The sequence below is a fragment of the Nicotiana tabacum genome, chromosome 11, assembly GCF_000715075.1.
Source record: "Nicotiana tabacum cultivar K326 chromosome 11, ASM71507v2, whole genome shotgun sequence".
In the NCBI taxonomy this organism is placed as follows: Eukaryota; Viridiplantae; Streptophyta; class Magnoliopsida; order Solanales; family Solanaceae; genus Nicotiana; species Nicotiana tabacum.
This window is the reverse complement of record NC_134090.1, coordinates 136,365,343-136,392,671: the sequence shown is the minus strand read 5'-3', so window position 1 is coordinate 136,392,671 and position 27,329 is coordinate 136,365,343. Positions and strand designations below refer to the sequence as shown.

The 27,329-nt window shown below is 38.7% G+C and overlaps 1 long non-coding RNA gene across 2 annotated transcripts; it reads right to left on the bottom strand.

The window, feature by feature from the left end:
• Positions 1 to 440: 440 nt before the first annotated feature.
• Positions 441 to 26,732, bottom strand: LOC107776988 (uncharacterized). Of its 2 annotated transcripts, none has more exons than XR_012696777.1 (3): positions 25,948 to 26,732; positions 5,731 to 12,062; positions 441 to 2,350 (listed from the first exon to the last, which is right to left on the bottom strand). It is a non-coding gene; the product is annotated as an uncharacterized LOC107776988 (long non-coding RNA). The 2 variants fall into 2 exon arrangements; XR_012696776.1 differs by having other exon boundaries at positions 441 to 2,346.
• Between the last annotated feature and the right edge of the window lie 597 nt (positions 26,733 to 27,329).

Below are 27,329 nucleotides of genomic sequence, written 5' to 3'. Positions count from 1 at the left end.
CATTTAATGAAGAATTGAAGAAGATAGATCAAAGTTATTAGCAAAAAATATGATAAACTTTGACAAATATTATTTCTCTGTTCGTCGAATATTGTTGGTCCACAAATTATGCCGCAAAGGCAACACGTTATACTAACTTGTTGGTCCACAAATTATGCCTTGTAAACAAAATTTAGCTCTAGGACTTTAATACCATCACTTATGCCACATGTGAGTTTTTAAAAATAGATTCTGATTGAAATTCTGTAGAGCTTCTGAGCGAATTAGAAAGAGAAAACAAAACAAAAAAAGTTGAAAGTTTGTCGCTCTAAAATATATTAAAGGGTACATGTCATGACCCCAATTTCCCTCCACAGGATGTCGTGATGACACTTAGTCACTAAGACTAGGTAAGCCTAACACTTACAGAATTAAAGACAGAAATTAACCAGAAATAACTATTAAGCATGGAACTGAAATTTCTATAGTAAACCAATAACCCCGAGAGCATTACAATATCCAAAACCGGTAGTACAAGTCATAAACTCTACTGAAACTAGAAAAATATTCTAAGTATAATTGTTTCAAAAAAGAAATAGACAGTATAAGTACAAGATTAGAAGGTGACTCTGAGGCCTGCGAACGCGACGGCAGGTATACCTTGAGTCTCTGCAGCAAAGCTCGAACCGCTAACTAGGTATCAACCAACTCCGAGGTACCTGGATCTGCACAAATTTATACAGAAAGGCGTAGCATGATTACACCATAGTGGTACCCAATAAGTATCAAGACTAACCTCGGTGAAATAGTGACAAGGGACAGTCAAGACACCTACTACACTAAATAACATGTACAAGTATAAATGTGAAACTAGCAGGAAAACAATATCAATATAAAACTAAGCATGGTCAAGACAACAAAACAATACTCGCAATAAAATACTAGAAATAACGATTAGCAACAGGGACAAACAGGTAATAACTCAATAAGAGCAACCGCTTTCACACAAGATTTGCTCAAGGATTTCCCCGAGATACTTCACCTCATAGTCGCACTTCACGGGTCCCAATTCATGAACCCTAAAAATTTGGCATCTCGTGCCCACATTACAAATTCATAACAGCACGAACGACTCATGTGCCAACAATAATAATGACTCATGACCGTACGGAGAACTCACGTACCAACAATAACAATGACTCATTACCGCACAGACAACTCACGTGCCAATAAAATAACTCTTACACAGAAAGCAAGTAAACGAGAGTACATGTAAATGGTCAATAACATCAGAATTCATCTTCTTAAATCGGTATAGGTGATTAATTACGTGTATGCTTGTGCAAGTGTTCTATCACAACTCAAGTCAACAAGAAAGAGTAGAGACAATGGTACATAGGAAACAATCATCACAAAATATACAATGTATAACTCACACAAGGTAGGCACACCACTACACAAATATCATCAATAACACTACCCCCAGGCTATCACAAGTCATCACAAATCATTCTCGACATAGCCACTTTGTCTCGCAACGTGCGCAACAATAAAGTAAATGCTTACCTTGTCTAGCCACACGCGCATAATAATATTCCCACCTTGTTTCGCCACATGCACAAACCTATACACACACACACATACATATATAGAGAGAGAAAGAGAGAGCTCGCCTTGTCACGTCACATGTGCAATATCAGTAATAACAATAGCACGGACAACTCACGTGTGAACACCCCGACAAGCCTCTTAACTATACCATGTATGCCAAAATATAGAAACACAATATAGTTACCTTCACCACATGTGCCCATATGCACAATATTTCTTCATAACAATCCCAATACTAATCACGCATAGCCCTCGCATCAACAATACTGAGTACAACAATAGAACCAGCAATACACGATAGTACGATAAGTAAATCAACATAAGAACTCCAGAACACAAGAAACGGAAGAATGAGCTCACAATGAAAGACACCACAGGTAATAATGATTTCAACAAGAATAGCTTAACAAGGGGAGAGATAATGTGTAACAACGGTTCCTCATAAGTAAAACTCGACGATAAGAGAGATAGAATGAATCACATATTCCAAATACAGATAAGTCAACAATGAAAGGGATAACAAAACTTCAACTAAGGTTAAGCAATCACGGAAAGGACAACCATCAATAACTTCAATTAAGTTTAAGCAATTACGGAAAGCAAAGCATGGCAATAAAAGAGGCGACAACTTCAATTAAGGCACATAAGAGTTTATTGGCAACAAAGGTAGAACATGAATCGATACTTACCTCAAAAAGCTAGATTGATACTTTAAAATGACCTTCTCATGTGAAACAACCTCCAGACGGCTCAAATCTAGCTAAAAAGGTCATCTCATGAATAAAAACCATAGGAAATAAATCCGGATAATAAAGTTTCAATCCTTAAAAAGTCAACCAAGGGCCTGCATCTCGGAACCCTAATAAAATTTATAAAATCTGAATACTCATTCCAATACGAGTCCAACAATATCAAAATTATCCAACTCCGATATTAATTCGTCCTCTAAATCATCATTTTATATTTTTGAAACTTTTCAAAAAATTCCCATTTTCCCCTGACTCAAACCACTAATTTAATGATAAAAAATGATAACATTATGAAATAAAATCAAATTCGGGTAAAGATCACTTACCCCAATCCAACACGTGAAGAACCCCTAAAAATTGCTTAAATTCGAGGTCTACAACTTAAGATATGATAAAAATGGTCAAATCCTCAAAATAGAGTACTTTTATTTTCTACCCAGATATAACACATCGCGATCGCGGAACATTCCTTGTGATCGCGAAGAACAAAAATGAAGGCTGCCAAAAATAACCTTACACGAAAACACAGCGACCTCTGCTTACGCGATCGCGAACCCATTGATGCGTACGCGAAGAACAATTCCTAATGCCCCTTCCAGCTCTATCTCTACGCGAACATAAAAGACACATCGCGAACGCAGACCACAGCCAACTAGACCTTAGCGATCGCGTGCACACATCTGTAATCGCGATGGACAAAAACACTAAGCTCCCAGGATCACTTCGCGATCGCAAAGAGAAACAGTCACACCAGAAACCAACAACTCTAAAGCATTAAGAAATGGCCTGTAACCCATCCGAAACATACCCGAGACCCCCGGGACCCCGTCGAAACAAACAAACAAGTTTTACAACATAACATGGACCTGCTCAATGCCTCAAATCACATCAAACAATATCAAAACTAGTAATCACACTACAAATCGAACTTAATAAACTTATGCACTATCAAATTCTACAACTCGCGCCGAAACATATCAAATTAACCCGGAATGACGTCAAGTTTTACATGCAAGTTCTAAATAACACAACGGAGCTATACTAGCTCCCCAAATTGAAATCCAAACCCGATATCAACAAAGTCAACTCCCGGTCAAACTTCTCAACCTTTCAAACCTTCAACATTTCAATTTTCTCCAAAATGCATCAAATTACCCTACGGACTAACAAATCCAAATCCGGACACACGCCTAAATCTAAAATCACCATATGATTCTATTGGAATCATCAAAATATCATTCCAGAGTCGTCTAAACGAAAGTCAAACTTCGATCAAATCTTACCGCTTAAGCTTCTAAAGCAAGAATCCTTCTTCCAAATCAATCTCGATCATCCAAAATCCAAACTCGACCGTACACGCAAGCCATAATACACAATACAGAGCTAATCGAGACCTTAAGCCACCGAACGGGACACAAAGTCTCAAAATGACGGATTGGGTTGTTATATCCTCCCCCTCTTAAACAAACGTTCATCCTCGAACGTGCCAAAAATCGTTCTGCATTCATCAAATCATTAAATGTATTCACCATACATATGCTCGTGGGTGATCCCACGTCACCTCAAACCACATAGGCCCGATGACACCATCCCAACCAAAAATTATTTTTTCCACCCATACTAATAACCTTAGAACCAATTTCTCACCATCCGATTTTTTCCAACAGACCTGATTCCCACATCCACACATGGTATCAGCCTCAACCAGCTGCAACCATCATGCCTACACCCATACGGCCCAACCACACGACGTAACACATCACACATTGTCACACCTCCTTTTTACCACCCGAGGGTATATAGGAGTTTTTCCAATTAAAGTGACATAAATCGAAATGGGATTAATTAATTTATCAGAGTCGCCACTTGGAATAGTTTATTTGGTATCCCAATTCACCGGTTTATTTTAAAATTCCAAATCGAGGAAATTTCGACTTTATTTAAAAGTCTGCGAAATCAGAAATTCTAGATAAGGAATTCTGTTAACCCGGGAGAAGGTGTTAGGCATTCCCGAATTTCGTGGTTCTAGCACGATCGCTTAAACTATTAATAATTGGCATATTATCTGATTAACTACAAGTTTTAAACCTATTGTACATTTTTAACTTTATAATCGCTTTTGATTATTTTTATGGAATTATTCTGGAACAAGTTACGATTGTCGTACACTTGTTTGTTTGATACACATCGTGAATCATGTCACGGGAACCGTACTCATGATCTAACATGTTTAATTTATTAAAATTATTAGAAGTTGTGGTCGTGTCACATAAATGTACCCCCGGATTTGAAAATTAAGTATCACAACTACGTCACAGGAACCGTACCCATATCTATGATGATTTTATTATAAACGCGCCTAAAGCAAGCTATGAATGTTTTAAAAAAATTTGATACTAAGTTATAATACTAATATGAGGGCCATAGATTTAAGTGATTCGATTGTGAATGGCACACCTCGATTTATTTTAAAGGATTTGCATTTCACTAAAGTAAACTAAGGATGCTCCTATTTAAATCTAATTTGAAATTAGGTATCACAACTACGTCACGAGAACCGTACCCGTAGCTATGAAGATTTTATTATAAACGCGCCTAAAGCAAGCTACGAATGTTTAAAAAAAATTTGATACTAAGTTATAATACTAATATGAGGGCCATAGATTTAAGTGATTCGATTGTGAATGGCACACCTCGATTTATTTTAAAGGATTTGCATTTCACTGAAGTAAACTAAGGATACTCCTATTTAAATCTAATTTGAAATTAGGTATCACAACTACGCCACGGAAAGCGTACCTATAGTTGTAATGATTTAATTGCGTGCCTAAAACAAACTACGGTGTTCATAATTATTTCTAAAACTAATTTAAGAATATTGCAAGGTCATATGAATTATGGAGAACCATTATGGATAGAGGACGAATTACACTTTCACCTCCTGGTCTGATTAACAAATTTCCAAATATCTAGTTAAGTCTATTTACTACTTCTCTTATTACCAATGTTATAGAGACGTAGATTATAGCATGACAGGGGAAAACAAGCAATTATTCACTTTAAATTGATCTCACGAGTCCTTTAGCAAACGCCTAATATTAAAAACTAAAAAAAAAAAACTAAAATTATGAACAACTAAGAGAAAATAACGAAATTTCAAAGTTAACAATTTCCTACATATTTTCCAAAGTATCAATCTTTTTTATATACTAAGGTTCTAAAGTGACAATTTTTAAATAGCTTAATTTCGAAGATTTCTCAGTCTATCATTCTATAGTCCTTATAGAGTAAGATTATAAGCATCAGCATTAAAAATTTACCAGTCTTATCCAGAAAAGAATTATGTAAAAAAAAAATTAATTAGAGAGTTCAAGTGAGAGCAGTAAATCACCTTGGCAGAACCCATATCATTTCTCTTTGCAGCTTCTTTAATTGCTTTCGGCACATTCTTCTCCTCTCTTTGTATATCTCGGATTTGACGTTCAATATTCCGACATTCTTGTCGGAGCCTACGTTGCCAATCCCTTAAAAGTTGTTGAGGGTTCGGTTTTGACTGAGCTTTGGCCGATGAAACTTAGGAGCTTCAACAAACTTTGGTAAAATCCTCAAAGCAAGCAATATGTCACTATTTGAGCAAAGAAGATGTTCATACAGCGGCTAAACTGAAGATAGCAGCAACTGAAACCAAATAAATGCTTTTATATAGGAAAATTTCTGTATTACAAAGCTGGAATTTTGACGAGAAAACTCAACCAAGCTAAACCAGCAATAAGGGACTCGTCGGCAACCTCAACTGCGTAGGAGCTCAGCAAAACGCAAATTCAATTTCTATTTGCCTATGATGAACTGGAATGAACCAAAGCGAGGCTAAGAAATCAAAATTCCAGTTCGAGACAGCAACAATCAGCAGCGAACAACCATGGATTCGGCCTTCAACAATATTTACGGATCCAGGAAGAGGAATCTCCTTCGAAATCCTTTTCAGATCTTCATTTTTTTAATTTTTTTTTTTTTTTTGCTTATGTTTCGGCTATATGAAGAAAACTTCAGATGTGAGATGCGTGATTTTTGTGAAGGGAGATGTAAAACCAAAGAGGAGGGTAGGCTGGTAGGAAATTTTTGGCGTGAGGTTTTGGAGAAAAATGGAGGAAGGGGAAGGGAGTTCTTCTGCTCCAAACAGGCGTCGTTTTTTCTAACTTGGGGTCTCCTCTTCTAATGTGATTAGGTCTAGGTCTTTCAATTAAAAGGGTAGGGGTTTGGGGTAACGCGGGTCGGGTCTGGTTTTTTGGGATGGGTAAAAATATTTGGGCCTAATTTGGGTACAAGAATTAGTCCAATATCCAATTAAACTTTTTCTTTAATTTCTTTTTTTTCTTATTTCCTTTTCTTTTTAATCTTTTTTTTAATTGAGAAAAAAAACTAAATCAAATTCCTAAATTAGTCTAAATTGTAAAATTAAGATAATTATCTAATTATAATATATTTAACAATTATTTGATCCTAAATTAAAAGAGAAAAATCACTAATCTAAAGATTAAACGATAAAATGTAAAAATGAGTTATTTTTATGATTTTCATTTTTAATAAAGCAATTAATTAAATAATCAATACTAAAAATATAAAACAAAAATCTAAATGCAATGCATGGTGTTTTTGAGATTTCTTCTTTTGATCATCTCAAACCTTGTGCCTCACGGTGAAAACTTGTTCAGACACCAAAGCAAACAAACGAACGAAATTTTTCTGCCTTAGTTTTCACTAGGAAAATTTCGTGAGTTATTAAAACAAAATCTAAACTATTTCTTTATTGAAAGCAATAAAATCGAGATTTTGTATCCTTGAGAAAAAGAGATTAGGGAGTGGAGCCATATATGTATAATGAAATCAACCAGGGAGTGGAGACCCTATGTTGGAAAAGAAACTAGGGAGTGAAGACCCTATGTTGGAAAAGTGACTAGGGAGTGGAGACTCTATGTCTAAAATAAATTCAACTAGGGAGTGGAGACCCTATGTTGGAAAAGTGACTAGGGAGTAGAGACCTTATATTGGAAAGTGACTAGGGAGTGGAGACCCTACATCTAAAATAACTTCAACTAGGGAGTGGAGACCTTATGTTGGAAAAGCGACTAGGGAGTGGAGACCCTATGTCTAAAATAACTTCAACTAGGGAGTGGAGACCCTATGTTGGAAAAGCAGACTAGGGAGTGGAGACCGTATGCCTAAAATAACTTCAAGCAGGGAGTGGAGACCCTATGTTGGAAAAGCAGACTAGGAAGTGGAGAACTTATGCCTAAAATAAAATTAACTAGGGAGTGGAGACCCTATGTTGGAAAAGTAGACTAGGGAGTGGAGACCCTATGTCTAAATTAAAATTCAACTAGGGAGTGGAGACCCTATGTTGGAAAAGCAGACTAGGGAGTGGAGACCCTATATCTAAAATAAAATCAACTAGGGAGTGGAGACCCTATGTTGGAAAAGCATATTATGGAGTGAAGACCCTATGCCTAAAATAAAATCAACTAGGGAGTGGAAACCCTATGTTTGAAAAGCGACTAGGGAGAGAGACCCTATGTCTAAAATAAAATCAACTAGGGAATGACGACCCTATGTTGGAAAAGCAGACTAAGGAGTGGAGACCCTATGTCTAAAATAAAATCAACTAGGGAGTGGAGACCCTATGTTGGAGAAAACGTAACTAGAGATTGGGACCCTAGGCTATCATGATTTTGAATTTTTCTTTTTTTTCTTTTTTTTTCAAGAAAATGAGTAAAAATGCAGGAAAGAAATCGGAGGAGACTTCCCTTTTGGATTGATTGTTCCTGCAAAGTTGTTTCTAGCCCTTGCGCAGTTTCTCTTTGGTTGCACCTGATTCTTGCAAGGTTGCTTTGGATTGCACATGTTTCATGTTTTCAAACAAAAACAATTGTTAGTTTGAAGCGGTGGTTGGTTTTATGGCCTTGATTGTTTCAATCACTTGATCTCGGCCCGACTTCTTTGATGAAAATCTTAATTGCGACTGCTTGTTCCTTGAGGACCGATTTCATTTCTGACCCTGAACAATCTCTAGTTTTTCCAGACTTTGCCATGACGGTTGGTCACGTGGACTTCAACCTTCTCGACTTTATTTTGCCTTTGTAGGCCTTTCACTTCTGACTTGTTGTTTTTCTTTTTCTTTTTTTCCCCTTTTTTCAATTCTTAACTTCGGAGCATTGGAAAACTTTTTGGCTCCTCAAACTTGTTGCAACGGCTAGTCGCGTGAAACTTAACCTTTTCCAACTTTATTTCGCCTTCCTATGCCTTTTATTTCTTGCTTCTTTCTTCCAACTTTAGCTTCAGAGCATTTGGGACCCCTTGGCTTTTCAAATCTTTGCCGAGACGATTAGCCATATGGGACTTAACCTTTTCAACTTTATTTTGCCTTTGTGGGCATTTAAATTTGATTTCCTTTCTTTTCAGGAGTTTTTTGATTTCAAAGCATCGGCCATCAAGGCAAGTCGAAGTTGACTCGATGCACCTGCCGAGGCTGGGTATCTTCTTGAATATTGGCTCGTATCAAACAAAAGCCCAGTAAATCAATCTTGCCATCCTTACTTTGCCTCAGTTTTGGAACAGAGTTAGACCGAAAGGGATTCCAAGAAAAACAAACAATGGAATGGAGAATGAGTTTAAAACAAGAAGTGTCCCTTTCGGGGAAAAGAAAAAAGGACTTATCTGGAGTACATACGGACTTCAATGAACATGACATGTCTTTTGGACTGGATGCCTGATCTGTGTAAACCGTCTAACTCTCAGAAATTCATCACAACCTTTGCCTCAAAATCAAGAAACCTTTCCAGGACTCTGTCGGTGCCAATGGCTGTGAGGATCCTTTTTTCGATCAAGGGCGCCCTTTATGGGATTTCACGAGCTGACCTCTCTCGTTTCTCTTCTCACCATTGCCTTATAGTGCTCTTTGCGAGTTTCACTAACAAGACTCTCTCATTTTCAATTTCTCTGCTTACCATCGCCTTACGGTGCTCGTGTGGCTTTTCACCAATAAAACTCTCTTATTTTATTTCTCTCATTTTGATTGCATTGGATCCAAGTAGTTGCATTCTCCGATCCTTGGACATTCTCACTGATTGATCGGAAGGACTTGAAAGGATTTGGGTAAAAATGATTTGGACTAAATTACAACTTGGAGCCATTCAGGCGGGATCATTGCCAAACAATTATAACATCTGCCCCGGTCTCACTTTTGGGGGAATTTAGTTTTTTGTTTTGGTGTGACTGAACTCCATAGAGAGGCTGCCTACGTATCCTTTCGGAATCAAGTCGAACGTAGTTCATGAAATTTGTTTTTGATTTTTCTTTTGTTTTTCTGTTTTGTTTTCTTTTCTTTTCTCTTTCTTTTTCCTTTCCTTTTTTCCTCTTTTTTTTCATTTTCCATTTCTTTTTCTTCTTTTTTTTCTTCTTTTTTTAATTTCAATTTTCAACTTTTTTTTCCATAACACTTTCAGGTTTCAAAGAGGGTAATCAAAGAAGAGTAACCAGCTCAAATGGGTTTGCAAAGGGTTAAGTGTTTGGATAGTGAGAAAGAAAGCCTTCTTCATCCCAACCGGAGAACATCAATGCTATATAGAGGATCCATTATAGTACCTTTTGATTGCATTCAAGGACATTTTCTTCGATGTGTCCCAAGTACAATGCACTCTTTTGGCAGTGCTCTTGTTGCAATGTAGGGACCTTTCCAATCTGGAACCAATTTTCCTTCAGCTGTTCCAAATCTTTGTTTTATTTCCTTAAACTCATCCTTATTGCGATCTAATTCTTGATTCATTACTTCGAGGTCTGACAGCTTTTCAGGATTTGGGCATGAGGTCCGCAAGCATGTCATGTTATTGAAATCTGCATTTAATAGAACTAAAAAGAAAAATAAGAAAAGTGACAAGACTAAGAAAAGAGATATTCCTGGACAATGAAATATTAATTTCATTTGATTTTTTTGATTTTTCCCTTTTTTCAATTTTTTAAGATAGATGGGTTTACATCGGAAAGTAAGACAATAAAGTAAAACATCCGGATCATACCCTGAGATAATCCGGACGCAGAAAGGATAGCAAGACTGGCTACCGAGACTCCCATCTGATGGGAAACTTTCAGGCTTGGCGACCGTTTTTCGACTTTTCTTCTATTTCGGCAATGGCTGCAATGGTCTTCAGTGCCGGATCAAATTTCTCAGCTTTACAAATCATTCCGACTATTGGCCCGATGTTGTGGGCAAGCAACAGATTGTTCATCATATTAGGAGCTTATTCATCCCGAAAAACGATTCTTTCAGCTTCAATCAAATCTTCAACTGCGCTTTTGAGGGTCCAACAGTCCTCTGTATTGTGTCCCACTACTCCAGAGTGGTATTCACATCTAGCATCAGCTCGGTGCGAGGGGGACTCGGAGTTCGACCTGTTCGGGGCCACTAGCTGCAATAGATCTAGCCTGATTAGCTTTTGGAACAAGCTTGAGTACGATTCACCAATAGGGGTGAACTGATTCTTTCTGAAAGGCTCTCTTGGGTGAGGATTGTACTGGGGAACATCTGGTTGGGGATTATATGGAGCTTGGTAAAGATGGGCATTTATGAGAGGTGGAGCTCAGTTTTGTGTATGATGTTGTGACCGCGTATAAGGTTGCGCGTTCATCACCGCATAAGGAGGTGGTACCACAGCATAAGTAGCATCTTGAATAGGATAATAATGTTGAGGGACCTCAAGAAGCATATCTGATCGGCTGGATGACCTGCGGGTTCCCCTCGAGCTCGAAACCATCATGGCTCCTTCTTCTCTCCCGTTTTCATTTATCAAATCCTCTGAACCATTTTGAATATCTGGTGATGTGGCTTTAAAAGTAACATGACTCAAGATTAGACCTATTTTTAGCCCATTTTCTACCATCTCCCCAATTTTGATAGCCTCAGCAAATGGCTTTCCCATAGCGGGCATCATATTCTGGAAGTAGTCCGCATCTTGGGCCTGTAGAAAGACCGGGACCATTTCAATTTCGTACATTGGAGGCTTTACCCCGGCAGCTTGCTCACGCCATTTGACAGCATATTCACGTAAGCTTTCCGTGATTTTCTTTTTCAAATTGGACAAAGAGTTTTTGTCGGGAGCGATGTCCACATTATACTGGAACTGGCGAACAAAATCTCGGCCATATCGTCCCACACGTGCCAATGGGTAATTTCTTGATCTGTATACCACTCAGAAGCGATTCCGGTGAGGCTTTCCCCAAAATAGGCCATTAACAGCTCCTCTTTTCCACCAACATCCCTCAACTGGTTACAGTATCATTTCATATGAGCGACCGGGTGTCATGACCCCAAACTGCACCCGATCGTGATGGCGCCTCTCATGAAGACAAGGCCAGCCGATACAATTCCCAAATTCATTTCAACAATTTTTAACAAGTCATTTTAAGCCTTTTTAATTAATCATATATTGCATAAGGTAAGTTTTAAATGAATAGTGCGGAAATAGATACAGCCCGATATCGGGGTGTCATAAGTCACGAGCATCAACTAAGGTCTAAAATACAACGAAATTCTGGAAATATACTAAATACAGTCTAATGACATCGAGAGGGAGAAAAGCAATGTTGCAGACGTCGGGCAGCTAACTCGCTAAACTCCAATTACTCTGCCTCTACTCAACCAATACCCGCTAGCGGGTACAAAAATACTTGAATCTGCACACAAAGTGCAGGGAGTAAAGTGAGTACTCCAACTCAGTGAGTAATATCATAAATAAAGACTGAGCGATAAGAAATCACGAAATGTACATCAACTTACTGTATAGAAGCAGTACAAACCAGTAGGAAAAGCAATGAAGCTGTGAAATCTCTTAAAACATCTTAGCTCAATTTAAACTTCTTTAAAAATACCTTTTAAACAGTTAAGCAAATAAATGCAAAGCAACTAGAACAGATAAGCATAGAAAATCCGCCCCTCGGGCATAAATACCAACAAAACACCCCTCAAGCAACAACATGGAACAACACTAGCCCCTCGGGCTATATCTCACATCACAATGGGTACTCGCGCTCACTGGGGGTGTGCAGACTCATGGAGGGCCCCTTACGGCCCAAGAGCAATATCAAGCCATTTCGTGGCATCATCACTAGGCTCTCGGCCTCATATCAACAAGCCACCTCGTGGCGTACAAATCTCAGGCCCTCGGCCTCATAATCACAATTAGTGTATCACCGCTGCAACGTGCAGCCCGACCCAAAAAGTATCCTCACAACATAGGCCATCAGCCTTACTCAGTCAAAATCACATAAGTCACTCGGGCAAAAGTAAAACATGATACTCAGCCCAAAATAATATTTGAAATATCATTTAATATATTAAAACAAAGTAAACATGGCTGAGTTATGAAAATAGAAGGATATAGCATGACTAAGTACAAGTTTAAAGTCAAAACAATGAGGAAATATCAGTAAAAATCTCATAAGGGTCCAATAGTTGGCACAAGGCCCAAATATGGCATTCCGCCCAAACAAGATGATAGCAAACAGTCTTCAATCAAATCGCGGTAAAACAAATCATTCGGGATGGACTAGGTCACAAATCTCCAATAGTGCACGACCCCACGCTCGTCATCTAGCATGTGCGTCACCTCAATATAGCACAACGATGTGCAATCCGGGGTTTCATACACTCAAGACAACATTTACAATCATTACTCACCTCGATCCGGTCCAAACTCTAGCCCGCGATGCCTTTGCTCACACGAATCGACCCCCGGATGCTCCAAATCTAGCCACAATCATTATGTAATCATTAAAATATGCTAAGGGAGCAAAACCCACTCAAAAATATCCAATTTACATCAAAAATATCGAAATTGCTCAAACCCGACCCCCGATCCCACATCTCGGATTTCAATAAAATTTACATCAATAGGTTCCTTATATCCCTACGAGTTCATACATATCAAAAGTACCAAAATCCAACCACAAACGACCCCTCAAATCCAAAATCCTAGGTCTCCAATTACAAGCCCTAGTTCTTCAATACTAAGCTTAAATTCCATGATTAATTAGGTAGAATTCACACAAGAATCGAGTATTGAGTTCAAAAATCTTACCTCCGGGTGTTATCTCTTGAATCCCTCTTCAAATCCTCTCAAAAAGCTCCAAAATCGCCCAAAAATGGTGAAAGTTAGCCCCAAAATTGCGGACAATGGCTATTTAACCATTCTGCCCAGGCATCAAAAACCTTCTTCGCGAACGCGGTCAAAGCCTCGCGTTCGCGAAGCACACACACAAGTTGACCAATTCTTCCTTCATCGCGAACGTGACAACCACTACGCGAAAGCTTGACTTTCTAACACACTGCGAACGCGACACAACCTCCGCGAACGCGAAGAACAAACATCCCGGATCCAACTGCTCACATTCCTTCTATGCGAACGCAGCATGAACCTCGCGAACGCGATGCACAAGACTCCAGCCCTTCACGAATGCGGAGCCCTCATCGCGAATGTGAAGGCTAATTCCTCAGCCTCACCAGCTAACCCTTCGCGAACATGAGGACCTACTCGCGAACGCGAAGGACAAATTTCCTGAAATCCTTTAGCAGTTTTCTGTAACTTTTCAAAATATGAAATGGCCCCATTGAACACCCGAAACTCACCTGAGGCCCTCGGGACCTCAACCAAACATGCCAACATATCACATAACATCATTCAAACTTGTTCCGACCTTCGGAACGCTTGAAACAACATTAAAACACCAAATTTGCATCAAATTCAAGCCTAAGAATTCCAAAATCTTCTGAATTACATTTTTTATCAAAAACCCAACCAAACCACGTCCGAATGACCTAAAATTTTGCACACACGTCACAAATGACACAACGGAGCTACTGAAACTTTCTGAATTCCATTACAACCCTTATATCAAAATCTCACCTATCAACCGAAAAACGCCAAAATCTCAGTTTCGCCAATTCAAGCCTAAACCTTCCACGAACTTCCAAAATGCATTCTGATCATGCTCCTAAGTCCCAAATCATCTAACGGAGCTAACCAAATTATTAAATTTCGATCTGAGATCATATACCAACAAGTCAAATCTTGGTCAAATTTTTCAAATTTCAAGCTTTAAACTGAGAACTGTTCTTCCAAATTCATTTCGATTACCCTGAAAACCAAAACCAACGATCTACATAAGTCATAATCCATCACACGGGGCAAATCATGCCTGATAACTGGTGAGCAAAGTGTGAAAGCTCAAAACGACCGGTCGGGTCGTCACATCCTCCCTCACTTAAACATACGTTCGTCCTCAAACGTGCCCAGAGTTGTTCCAAAAGCCAACCAATCGCTGAATAACCTTACAACGCATATACCTGGGGGTGATCCCACGTCACCCTATTTCATATAGGTCCGATAACACAATGCAACTGAAATTTCACAATCCAACCTAGCCCATAAAGCTTAGAACCACATTTCCACTTCTGAAATCATCCACAAGATCAGAATCTCACATCTATACGCCGAATAAGCCCGAACAAGCTGTAATAATCCATACCTGCAACCTCAGGTGCAATTACATGATATACCACATAACTCAAACACTTGTAGCGATAACTTCTAATCACAACAGCTGCACACAACACCCGAATACCGATAGAAAACCTCTTATCAACTAAAGTTTCATTCCAACACTTCCATATACTGCCAATGATAAATGAAACACGCAGTAAACCATAACCATCCCTCGGATCAACCATTCATGAAGCCACTTCTCCTTTGACAAAGGCCATAGCAAATTTCTAAGCCGAACCTCGATGTTATCCTTCCAACATGCCGAAATAGAATCTGTTTGTATTCATCAAAGACCCCAACGATCTCATCTAATCCAACACAATTACTCTGGTGACATGACACATCAATAGAGGCTAAACCCGCAACTTGTGCAATCCGCGCACCAATAAGCAAAAATTCGAACATACTCAAATCATGAAAATGACTCAAATGAAAGAGTTGTACCCCAAGCTCACCTGTACCACCACACACGATGCTGAGAACCCGTCACACATCATAGAAACAGAACACATGAATCTAACCCGCAGGATCATACCTCCACATAGCTTCGCTCCAATACGCGACCTCATCCAAACACTAGTCCACATGAAACACCTCAAGTCACTATCCTCAAAATCGACAACCAAGCGCAATATGATGTCTAAAACCAAAGCAATCATCATAACCATCGCGAAGCAATTGACATAACATTACACATACCCGAAGGGACACAACCGTTATGCCACCTGCCGAGCAATACCAGTACTCTTCCCGCTCGACTTCCACTATGAAACCACAATAGAATCGCACAACATGTGCCTATAACCATCAAATCATAATGCCTCGCAACCCAGAAAAGTAACTCATAGATCACCTCAGAACACTAATAGCTTAATAACAATTGAATCAACACATCCCTCACCAATGGAAACGTGAAGTCAACCAAGTCGTCTCGATGCAGAACATACATCCTTATAGGTCTACCAATGAACCCTTATCAAGGAGATCCTAAAGTTGTTCCTTCAAATCCTTTAACCCGCCGATGCCATACGCTATGGTGCCTGGCACCAAATCGATACCAAACTCAACAACCCCGTTCGGCGCCATGCCCGGCCACAAGAAACACATCCAAAAAGTCCCTCACCACCGGAACTGAATTAATGGTAGGAGTTTCTACATTGACATCCATCATGAAGGCCCAAATAAGAAAGACAATTCCTTCCCAGCCATCCGCTGGGTCTTCAAAAATATAAAACCACCCTACTAAGAACATAATACGTCGAACCTCATCACTCAATTCGTGGCATTCCCGGCATAGCTAACAGCGCTGCCTTAGGGCAACACTCTAGAATAACACGACACGGAGACAACCTATCTGTACCCAATATTACATCATAATCTAACATACCAAGTAGCAAAAAATCCACTCGGGTCTCCAAATCCCAATAGTCATTATACAGTGCCGATACACACGACCCACAAACACAACATAACCTATTTTTGAGAACTTCCCGTCTCCAAATCCATATAGCACACGAATAACCATATCCAATCCCAATTCCGTCGTCCAAATACATACCACACCTCTAATACCCAGTCATTCCACAAGAGATACTCTAAAATTCTTTTGTGCCGCCAAGCAAACTCGAATATTAGCAGTCGATCTAATAAGAAAGTGCCGCAATACTATCGAAGTACCATCAACTTAATCACATTGCCTTTTTCTGAAACATATACCCTCGTCAAATTACCCCAATTAGCAATACCATTTCCTTAAGCATCTGAAGATCATTTTCCTAATCATCTGAAGCTCATTTCTCTAATTATCTGAAGTTGCCCGCTGCCTAAGAGTTTTATGACCTTACTTTCAGAACTGAACCATAACCTTACACACGCAATCTCAATCCTCCACAACATACCGCATATACCACACCATCCTAGGATAACATGAGAACTTCATATCCCTTCCGAGCCACAAGCAACTATGTACTCAACCAACCAAGACTTTCCATTGAGCCCATCTGGGAGAAAATCATTATACATCTCACGCTCCTCATGCCAGTAGAAAATATACACCCCCCAAACCACGGTAGAAATCATTAAGAACTCTCTGTCTCCCTTTTGCACAAAACCAAACCTGACATGACTGAATCCTTCTAACTCAACCAAGCTACGCATGCCACTAAAACCTAAGAGCATTGCCGCAAAACACCTGTAAGTACCCATTACCTTGTAAGCATCCAAAGAACAAATCATACCATTACCATATCGATTCAGCCTACTACCAAGTTATCCCATCCATCCGAGTTTCCTTCTGATTTACCTTTAACTTGATACTCCTTCTTGCTATAACACTACAATTCCTCAACCCAGACTCAGCACACGAGACCCAAGCATAAAACCACGCCGTCTAAGGTTCATAAGCCGCTGAATACTTCTTTAGATATTTCTAAAAGCACCACGTTCAAAATATTTACCCTGAAGAGACCTCCTACGAATCCCGAACCATTACCTTCACCTTCCTGATACTGATATATAGAAGCTCATAATTGATATAGGAATACCACAAATCTTGACACCCTCCAAATGCAAACCTCAGTTTCTAGCAAAAAATGCAACCTGAAAATCTCCAATTATTACATGCAAAATCTTGAGCACATTAGAACCATTCCCGAGAGTCATCCACTCTACTCAAACCGCAATTAGCTCAATCAAAAGAACCGAACAACCTGTGCCTCATTAGCACTTCTGACACTGCAGAATGTAACCTTACCTTAATGCAACCAAGTAACTTCATATTCTATGCACCGCACATCCTTTACCAATGACCACTCAAGATATTCCGTGATTCTCATACACCTATGAAGCATGACATGACCTTTATTGAAATTTCCTTTACTCGATCTATCCTCGGGCTCAATCTCCGTAAGCCATAACTAATTCACCAGCACGCCTCAAACTGGAACCAACATTACACATAACTGTGCAATCAACTCACCAATAGCAGACTCCCCGACTTGGCTCGAAGCCATAGATCAACACATACAATAACTCATAACACATATACTCTATTGCTGCCATAATACCATACTGAAATTAAACTCAATCCTTCATAAGCTCGTGGAACACAGACCATCTAGTACCTTAAATCTTCTACAAATCTCGCATTGTCTCTCGTAATAGTTAAACTCACTCTCTTAAGTGACCCAAATTTAAATTGCAACACATATATTTCACTTGTAAATGAGATCTTCTAACAGACAACATAAGGATCGCACAAACTTCGAACACCTCGTAGGAGATAACCCACCTACTGCGCCTCAAACTGACATCTCTTTATACCCTTCCACTGTCATAGACAGTACGCAGTAACTTGATCTTCCTGAGTCTGAACTCATATCATAACGTGAAATTTACCTCAATTCCAACTAGGAAACATGAAAAGATTCTTCACACGCTCATAACTCGGGGCTATACCTCGAATCAAGATGGAAATCAAGCACCTAACAGTTCTTCTATCCTCCAACAAACCCTTCTCGTCGCTTCCAAATCATATGAATACATCTCACAGTCACATCACACTCATCACGTAACTAACCAGTCATTACTTCCCTTAATAGGGACACAACAGCACATGTAGATCCAGAAACACGCGCTCACGCAATCAACATCTCAGGGCTCAAACTATAGGTAATAATACGGCCTTAAGTCTTCCAGATTGGCCCAACATCAACACATAGAGATCACATCTCGCCGCTCGATCAGGGAATCACAAGCCATCGATGCACATCTGATATTGGGCGTTCATGCGCGCATACGAACGTGTGGAAGGAATTCAAAGAGTTACATTTCAAGCTGAATCAAGGACGCACGATAAGAATTCAAGAATGTGAAGTTTTTCCTAAAGGTTCTGCAGCCTCTCGAGGATAAATACAGACGTCTCCATACCGATCCGCGAGACTCAACTAAACCTGCTCACAACTCGTGAGACCTATGTAACCTAGGCTCTGATACCAACTTGTTACAACCTCAAACCGGACTCGGTCGTGATGGCGCCTCTCATGAAGACAAGGCCAGCTAATATAATTCCCAAATTCGTTTCAACAATTTTTAACAAGTCATTTTAAGCCTTCTTAATTAACCAGATATTGCATAAGGTAAGTTTTAAATGAATAGTGCGTAAATAGATATAGCCCAACATCGGGGTGTCACAAGTCACGAGCATCTACTAAGGTCTAAAATACAATGAAATTTTGGAAATATACTAAATATAGTCTAACGACATTGAGAGGGAGAAAAATAGTGTTGCGGACGTCGGGCAGCTACCTCGCTAAACTCCAATGACTCTGCCTCTCCTCAACCAATACCCGCTACCGGGTGTAGAAATACCTAAATCTGCACACAAGGTGCGGGGATTAAAGTGAGTACTCCAACTCAGTGAGTAAGAATCATAAATAAAGACTGAGCGATAAGAAATCACGAAAAGTACATCAATATGTTGTATAGAAGCAATACAAACCAGTAGGAAAAGCAATGAAGCTGTGAAATCTTAAAGCATCTTAGCTCAGTTTAAACTTCTTTAAAAATACCTTTTTAACAGTTAAGCAAATAAATGCAAAGCAACTAGAACAGATAAGCATAGAAAATGGGTACCCGCCCCTCAGGCTATATCTCACATTATATCTCACATTATAATGGGTTCTCGGGCACAAATACCAACAGAACAGCCCCTCGGGCAACAACATGGAACAACACCAGCCCCTCAGGCTATATCTCACATTATAATGGGTACCCGCACTCACTGGGGGTGTGCAGACTCCTGGAGGGGCCCCTAACGGCCCAAACGCAATATCAAGCCATCTCGTGGCATCATCACTAGGCTATCGGCCTCATATCAACAAGCCACCTCATGGCGTACAAATCTCAGGCCCTCTGCCTCATAATCACAATCAGTGTATCACTGCTGCGGCGTGCAGCCCGACCCAAAAGTATCCTCACAACACAGGTCATCGGCCTTACTCAGTCAAAATCACATAAGCCACTCGAGCAATAGTAAAACATGATGCTCAGCCCAAAATAATATTTGAAATATCATTTAATATATTAAAACAAAGTAAACATGACTGAGTTATGAAAACAGTGAAATATAGCATGACTGACTACAAGTTTAAAGTCAAAACAGTGAAGAAATATCAGTAAAAATCCCATAAGGGTCCAATAGTTGGCACTAGGCCCAAATATGGCATTCCGCCCAAAACAAGATGATAGCAAATAGTTTTCAATCAAATACGCGGTAAAACAAATCATTCGGGATGGACTAGGTCACAAATCCCCACTCATGCTCATTATCTAGCGTGTTCGTCACCTCAATATAGCACAACGATGTGCAATCCGGGGTTTCATACCCTCAGGACAACATTTACAATCATTACTCACCTTGATCCGGTCTAAACTCTAGCCGCAATGCCTTTGCTCACACGAATCGACCTCCGAATGCTCCAAATCTAGCCACAATCAGTACATAATCATTAAAATATGCTAAGGGAGCAAAGCCCACTCGAAAATATCAAATTTACATCAAAAATCCCGAAATTGCTCAAACCCGGCCCCCGAGCCCACATCTCAGATTTCGATAAATTTACATCAATAGATTCCTTATCTCCCCACGAGTTCATACATATCAAAAGTACCAAAATCCAACCACAAACGACCCCTCAAATCCCAAATCCTAGGTCTCCAATTACAAGCCCTAGTTCTTCAATACTAGGCTTAAATTCCATGATTAATTAGGTAAAATTCACACAAGAATCGGGTATTGAGTTCAAAAATCTTACCTCCAGGTGTTATCTCTTGAATCCCTCTTCAAATCCTCTCAAAAAGCTCCAAAATCGCCAAAAAATGGTGAAAGTTAGCCCCAAAATTGCGAACAATGGCTATTTAAATATTCTGCCCATGCATCAAAAACCTTCTTCGCGAACGTGGTCAAAGCCTCGCATTGGCGAAGCACACAATCAAGTTGACCAATTCTTCCTTCATCGCAATCGCGACAACCACTACGCGAACACGAAAGCTTGACTTTCTAACTCACTACGAACGCGACACAACCTCCGCGAACGCGAAGAACAAACATCCTGGACCGAGCTGCTCACCTTCCTTTTATGTGAACGCGGCATGAACCTCGCGAACACGATGCACAAGACTCCAGCCCTTCGCGAACGCGAAGCCCTTATCGCGAACGCGAAGGCTAATTTAGCCTCACCAGCTAACCCTTCGCGAACGCGAGGACCTACTCGCGAATGCGAAGGTCAAATTTCCTGAAATCCTTCAGCAATTTTCTGCAACTTTTCAAAATATGAAATGGCCCGATTGACCATCTGAAACTCACCTGAGGCTCTCGGGACCTCAACCAAACATGCCAACATATCCCATAACATCATTCAAAATTGTTCCAGCCTTCGGAACGCTCGAAACAACATTAAAACACTAAATTTGCATCAAATTCAAGCCTAAAAATTCCAAAATCTTTTGAATTACGCTTTTGATAAAAAAAAACTCAACCAAACCACGTCTGAATGACCTGAAAATTTGCACACACGTCACAAATGACACAACAGAGCTATTTCAACTTTCAGAATTCCATTCCAACCCCTATATCAAAATCTCACCTATCAACCGGAAAACGCCAAAATCTCAGTTTCGTCAATTCAAGCCTAAACCTTCCACGGACTTTCAAAATGTATTCTGATCATGCTCCTAAGTCCCAAATCATATAACAGAGGTAACCAAATCATAAAAATTCCGATCCGAAATCATATACCAACAAGTCAAATCTTGGTCAAGCTTTTCAAATTTCAAGCTTCAAACTGAGAATTGTTCTTCCAAATTCATTCTGATTACCCTGAAAACCAAAACCAACGATCTACATAAGTCATAATCCATCACACGGGGCAAGTCATGCGTGAGAACTGGCGAACAAAGTGCAAAAGCTCAAAACGACCGGTCGGGTCGTCACATTGGATCTCCGTGCCCGTTGTACTTTTCAAATTTTGGCATCTTGAAGCCAGCTGACAAGTGGACATGGGGAAACATACAGAGGTCAGAGTATGAGACACACTTCTGACCACTCAGACCTTGCATATTTTTCAGGCTTTGTTCCAGGCTTTTCATCTTCCGAGCCATCTCCTCTTGCTCGGGTTTTTTACAACCTTTTCTTGCTCCCCCGAGAGATCATATTGCGGAGGTTGAATGAAAGAGTACGGGGTCACATATGCTATTTCTAATTGAAGTTGCGGACGCTAAAAGGTGAACATTGGAGGCTCAACATACGGACGTGGTAAAGTTGGTTGTGTTATGGTGCAGACTGGTGCTGTAGAGAACAATATTGGAGGTGCCTGGGGGCGAACCACAGAAGGCATGCCAGGATCATTGAAAGACATTGGAGGGTGCCCACATGGGATGAGTGGGTTGGGCACAGGGGCATTGGTAACCTCACTTGACCTGGGGATCAACTCAGGGAACCAAGAGATTGCACTTGGTGGTTCCTTACCATTAGACGAGGCGTCCCACATTTCCAATATGCGGAGACGCAACATCTTATTCTCTTCAGCAACTGCTGATTCTAGCTGCCGAATAGCCGGTGTCGGGCTATCCTCAGGACCAATGATTGGTAGATTGCTTGCGGAGGCCATATATGCCTTTGGATCTTGTGAAGGACGGGAGGCTAGACTACCAACAAAACCAACCACCAAAACCTGGCTAGTTTGCACACCCAACAACCTTGTTAGTTCTGAGACGCTTAACAGATAGGAAATCGCATGTTTGGATGCAATGCACCTAAAGAGTTAAATGTTTCTACCATGTGTTTGAATGGTTGCATGTTTCATCCGGCCTTAGTTAACCCTTTCAGTATGTACCCCTTTTCTTTTATTTCTACCTCTTTTAATCACTCTTGATTTTTTTTCCATTTCGTTTTTGTCGGTCTTTTATTTTTTCTCTTTTCTTCTTTTTTTTTGTTTTGTCGCTCTTATATTTTTGTCACTCTCTTTTTTTTCACTCAATTTTTCTTTCTCTTTTTTTCAGTTTATTTTTCACTTAGTTAATTTTATGGCTATGATCAGATCCGATGGGATTGCCTACGTATCATGACGCCGCATGAATTAGATCCTGCGTAGTTTGGGAAGATCGAAAATGGAGTAAATAAACTAACTTTTTTTTGTTGAAATTTTTGAAAGAAATGCTTTAAAAGAAGAAATGAAATATTTTTTTTATTTTTTGATTTTTGTTTTGTTTTTGAAAGAAAGACTTCTAAAAATTCATTTGCCTCTAATTTAAATTGAAAATTTTAAAAGTAAAAAGAAAATAATTTTTGTTTGAATTTTCATCTGTTTTCTCTTATTCTAAAGAAAAAGAAAATATTTTTGGATTTTAGATGTTCCCTCTTAATTTTCGAAAGAGGGACTTTTTAAGAAAATATTTTGGATTTATGAGTTTTTACTTATTTACAAAAGCACTTCTAAAGAAAAGTGAAAATATTTTTTAACTTCAATTTTTCAAATTTTTTCTTTTGAAAGAAACACTTTTAAACAAGGAAAAGATTTTTTTCTTAATTCAATTTTTTTTGAATTTTTTAGAAAGATACTTCAAAATAAAGGAAACTCATATTTTGGATTTTTATTTTTTATTTTTTTATTTTTTTCATATGAAAGACTTCAGAAAGAAGGAAACTATTTTTTGAGTTTAAAATATTATTTTTTTGAATTTTCTAAGGAAATGCTTCTAAGGATGGAATTAAAGGAAATTGTTTTTAGATTTGTTTTTTTTAAAAAAATGGGGCCGGAACCGATGAGGTTTGCCTACGTATCTCACATCCGGTGAGAATCAAACCCGCGTAGTTCAGTCAGTTTTGACGTAACAAAAAACGTGAAGTATTTTGAAACCATTTTCTCTTCCCTTTTTTCTCCTCTCCTTTTTTTTCAAAATTTCGGCAGAGTTTCGGTATAACAGGTTTTTCAAAAGCGGGTAATTATCTCTCTCATACCTCAATTTTATTTTTTCCAATTTCCTCCTTATTCTAGCAACCGGTCAACATGCAAACCGAAGCAAATAAATGTACAAGTAGCATGAAAAATATGCATCAGGATGGTCATTTGATTCTGGGGTCCACCTGTCCTAGACGGACTCAACCCTGTGTTGAGTCCCCAAAGTCAAATGCATATGATGCAAACAAATGTTCCTACTAGAGATCTGACATGAGGCTGAGTTATTCTTGGTTTTAAAACCTGGGTATATTGTTCTAGACTTGGTGCACCCGAGCGGACAACTCGAGCCAATGAGGGGCTACGTACCGGGAACCAAAAGGTCACCCGACTTTGTAACTTGTTCGAGCCTCTTTCTAATTTAAGGTATGACACTAACAGAAAGAGGAGTCATACCAACGTGCATATCCTCGAAAATGAGAAGAGAAGGGTTTCGTAATAGTTTATATACAATTCAAATAATATCAAAGCGGTAAAAAGCGGCATTTAGCACATTAGGCTCAAACATGTAAAAATCAAATAATAAATAAAGCCAAGTATAACAATTATTCTAAGCTCGAATTCTTGAACCATGAACCAAAAGTTCTGGGTTATGGTTCCCCAGAAGAGTCGGCAGAGCTGTCACACCTCTTTTTTACCACCCGAGGGTATATAGGAGTTTTTCCAATTAAAGTGACATAAATCAAAATGGGATTAATTAATTTATCAGAGTCGCCACTTGGAATAGTTTATTTGGTATCTCAAGTCACCGGTTTATTTTAAAATCCCAAATCGAGAAAATTTCGACTTTATTTAAAAGTCTGGGAAACCAGAAATTCTAGATAATGCATTCTGTTAACCCGGGAGAAGGCGTTAGACATTTTCGGATTTCGTGGTTCTAGCACGGTCGCTAAAATTATTAATAATTGGCCTATTATCTGATTAATTACAAGTTTTAAAGCTATTGTGCATTTTTAACGTTATAACTGCTTTTGATTATTTTTATGGAATTATTCTGTAACAAGTTATGATCGTCGTACACTTGTTTGTTTGATACACATCGTGAATTATGTCATGGGAATCGTACCCACGATCTACAACATGTTTAATTTATTAAAGTTATTAGAAGTTGTGGTCGGGTCACATAAATGTACCCCCGGACTTGGAAATTAGGTATCACAACTACGTCACGGGAACTGTACCCGTATGATGATTTTATTATAAACGCGCCTAAAGCAAGCTACGAATATTTTAAAAAAAATTGATACTAAGTTATAATACTAATATGAGGGCCATAGATTTAAGTGATTCGATTGTGAATGGTACACCTCGATTTATTTTAAAGGATTTGCATTTCACTAAAGTAAACTAAGAATGCTCCTATTTAAATCTAATTTGAAATTAGGTATTACAATTATGCCACGGGAATCGTACCCGTAGTTGTAATGATTTAATTGCGTGCCTAAAGCAAACTATGGTGTTCATAATTATTTCTAAAACTAATTTGAGAATATTACAAGGTCATATGAATTAGGGAGAACCATTATGGATAGAAGACGAACTACTCTTTCACCTCCTGGTCTGATTAACATATTTCCAAACGTCTAGTTAAGTCTATTTACTACCTTTTACTAATGTTATAGAGACGTAGATTATAGCACAACATGGGAAAACAAGCAATTATTCACTTTTAATTGATCCCATGAGTCCTTTAGCAAACGCCTAAGATTAAAAACTAAAAAAAAAAACTAAAATTATGAACAACTAAGAGAAAATAACGAAATAACGAAATTTCAAAGTTAACAATTTCCTACATATTTTCCAAAGTATCAATCTTTTTTATAAAGTAAGGTTCTAAAGTGACAATTTTTAAAGAGCTTAATTTCGAAGATTTCTCAGTATATCATTCTATAGTCCTTATAGAGTAAGATTATAAGCATCAGCATTAAAAATTTACCAGTCTTATCCAGAAAAGAATTATGTAAAAAAATTAATTAGAGAGTTCAAGTGAGAGCAGTAAATCACCTTGGCAGAACCCATATCATTTCTCTTTGCAGCTTCTTTAATTGCTTTCGGCACATTCTTCTCCTCTCTTTGTATATCTCGGATTTGACGTTCAATATTTCGACATTCTTGTCGGAGCCTACGTTGCCAATCCCTTAAAAGCTGTTGAGGGTTCGGTTTTGGCTGAGCTTTGGCTGATGAAACAAACTTTGGTAAAATCCTCAAAGCAAGCAATATGTCACTATTTGAGCAAAGAAGATGTTCATACACCGGATAAACTGAAGATAGCAGCAACTGAAACCAAATAAATGCTTTTATATATGAAAATTTCTGGATTACAAAGCTGGAATTTCGACGAGAAAACTCGACCAAGCTAAACCAGCAATAAGGGACTCGTCGGCAACCTCAACTGCGTAGGAGCTCAGCAAAACGCAACTTCAATTTCTATTTGCCTATAGATGAACTGGAATGAACCAAAGCGAGGCTAAGAAATCAAAATTTCCAGTTCGAGACAGCAACAATCAACAGCGAACAACCATAGATTCGGCCTTCAACAACCTTTTACGGATCCAGGAAGAGGAATCTCCTTCGAAATCCTTTTCAGATCTTCATTTTTTTTAATTTTTTTTTTGCTTTTGTTTCGCCTATATGAAGAAACCTTCAGATGTGAGATGCGTGATTTTTGTGAAGGGAGATAAAAAATCAGAGAGGAGGGTGGTCTGGTTGGAAATTTTTGGTGTGAGGTTTTGGAGAAAAATGGAGGAAGGGGAAGGGAGCTCTTCTGATCCAAACACGCGCCGTTTTTTCTAACCTAGGGGGGGTCTCGTCTTGTGATGTGATTAGGTCTAGGGTAGGGGTTTGGGGTCAGGCGGGTCGGGTCTAATTTTTTGGGCTGAGTAGGAAAATTTGGGCCTGATTTGGGTACAAGAATTAGCCCAATATCCAATTAAACTTTTTTAATTTCTTTTTTTCTTATTTCTTTTTCTTTTTAATCTTTTTTTTAATTAAGAAAAAAAAACTAAATCAAATTCCTAAATTAGTCTAAATTATAAAATTAAGCTAATTATCTAATTATAATATATTTAACAATTACTTGATCCTCAATTAAAAGAGAGAAATTACTAATCTAAAGATTAAACAGTAAAATGTAAAAATGAGTCATTTTTGTGATTTTTATTTTTAATAAAGCAATTAATTAACTAATTAACCCTAAAAATATAAAACAAAAATCTAAATGCAATGCATGGTGCTTTTGACATTTTTTATGATTTTTAATAAAAATTAAACGTGCACAAAAATGCAAACAATTAATAAAATCCTACAAAAATTATATAAAATATCAAATAATCGGAAAAATCTATTTTCTTTAATTTTATAGGAGTATTTCATATAGGGCAAAATTA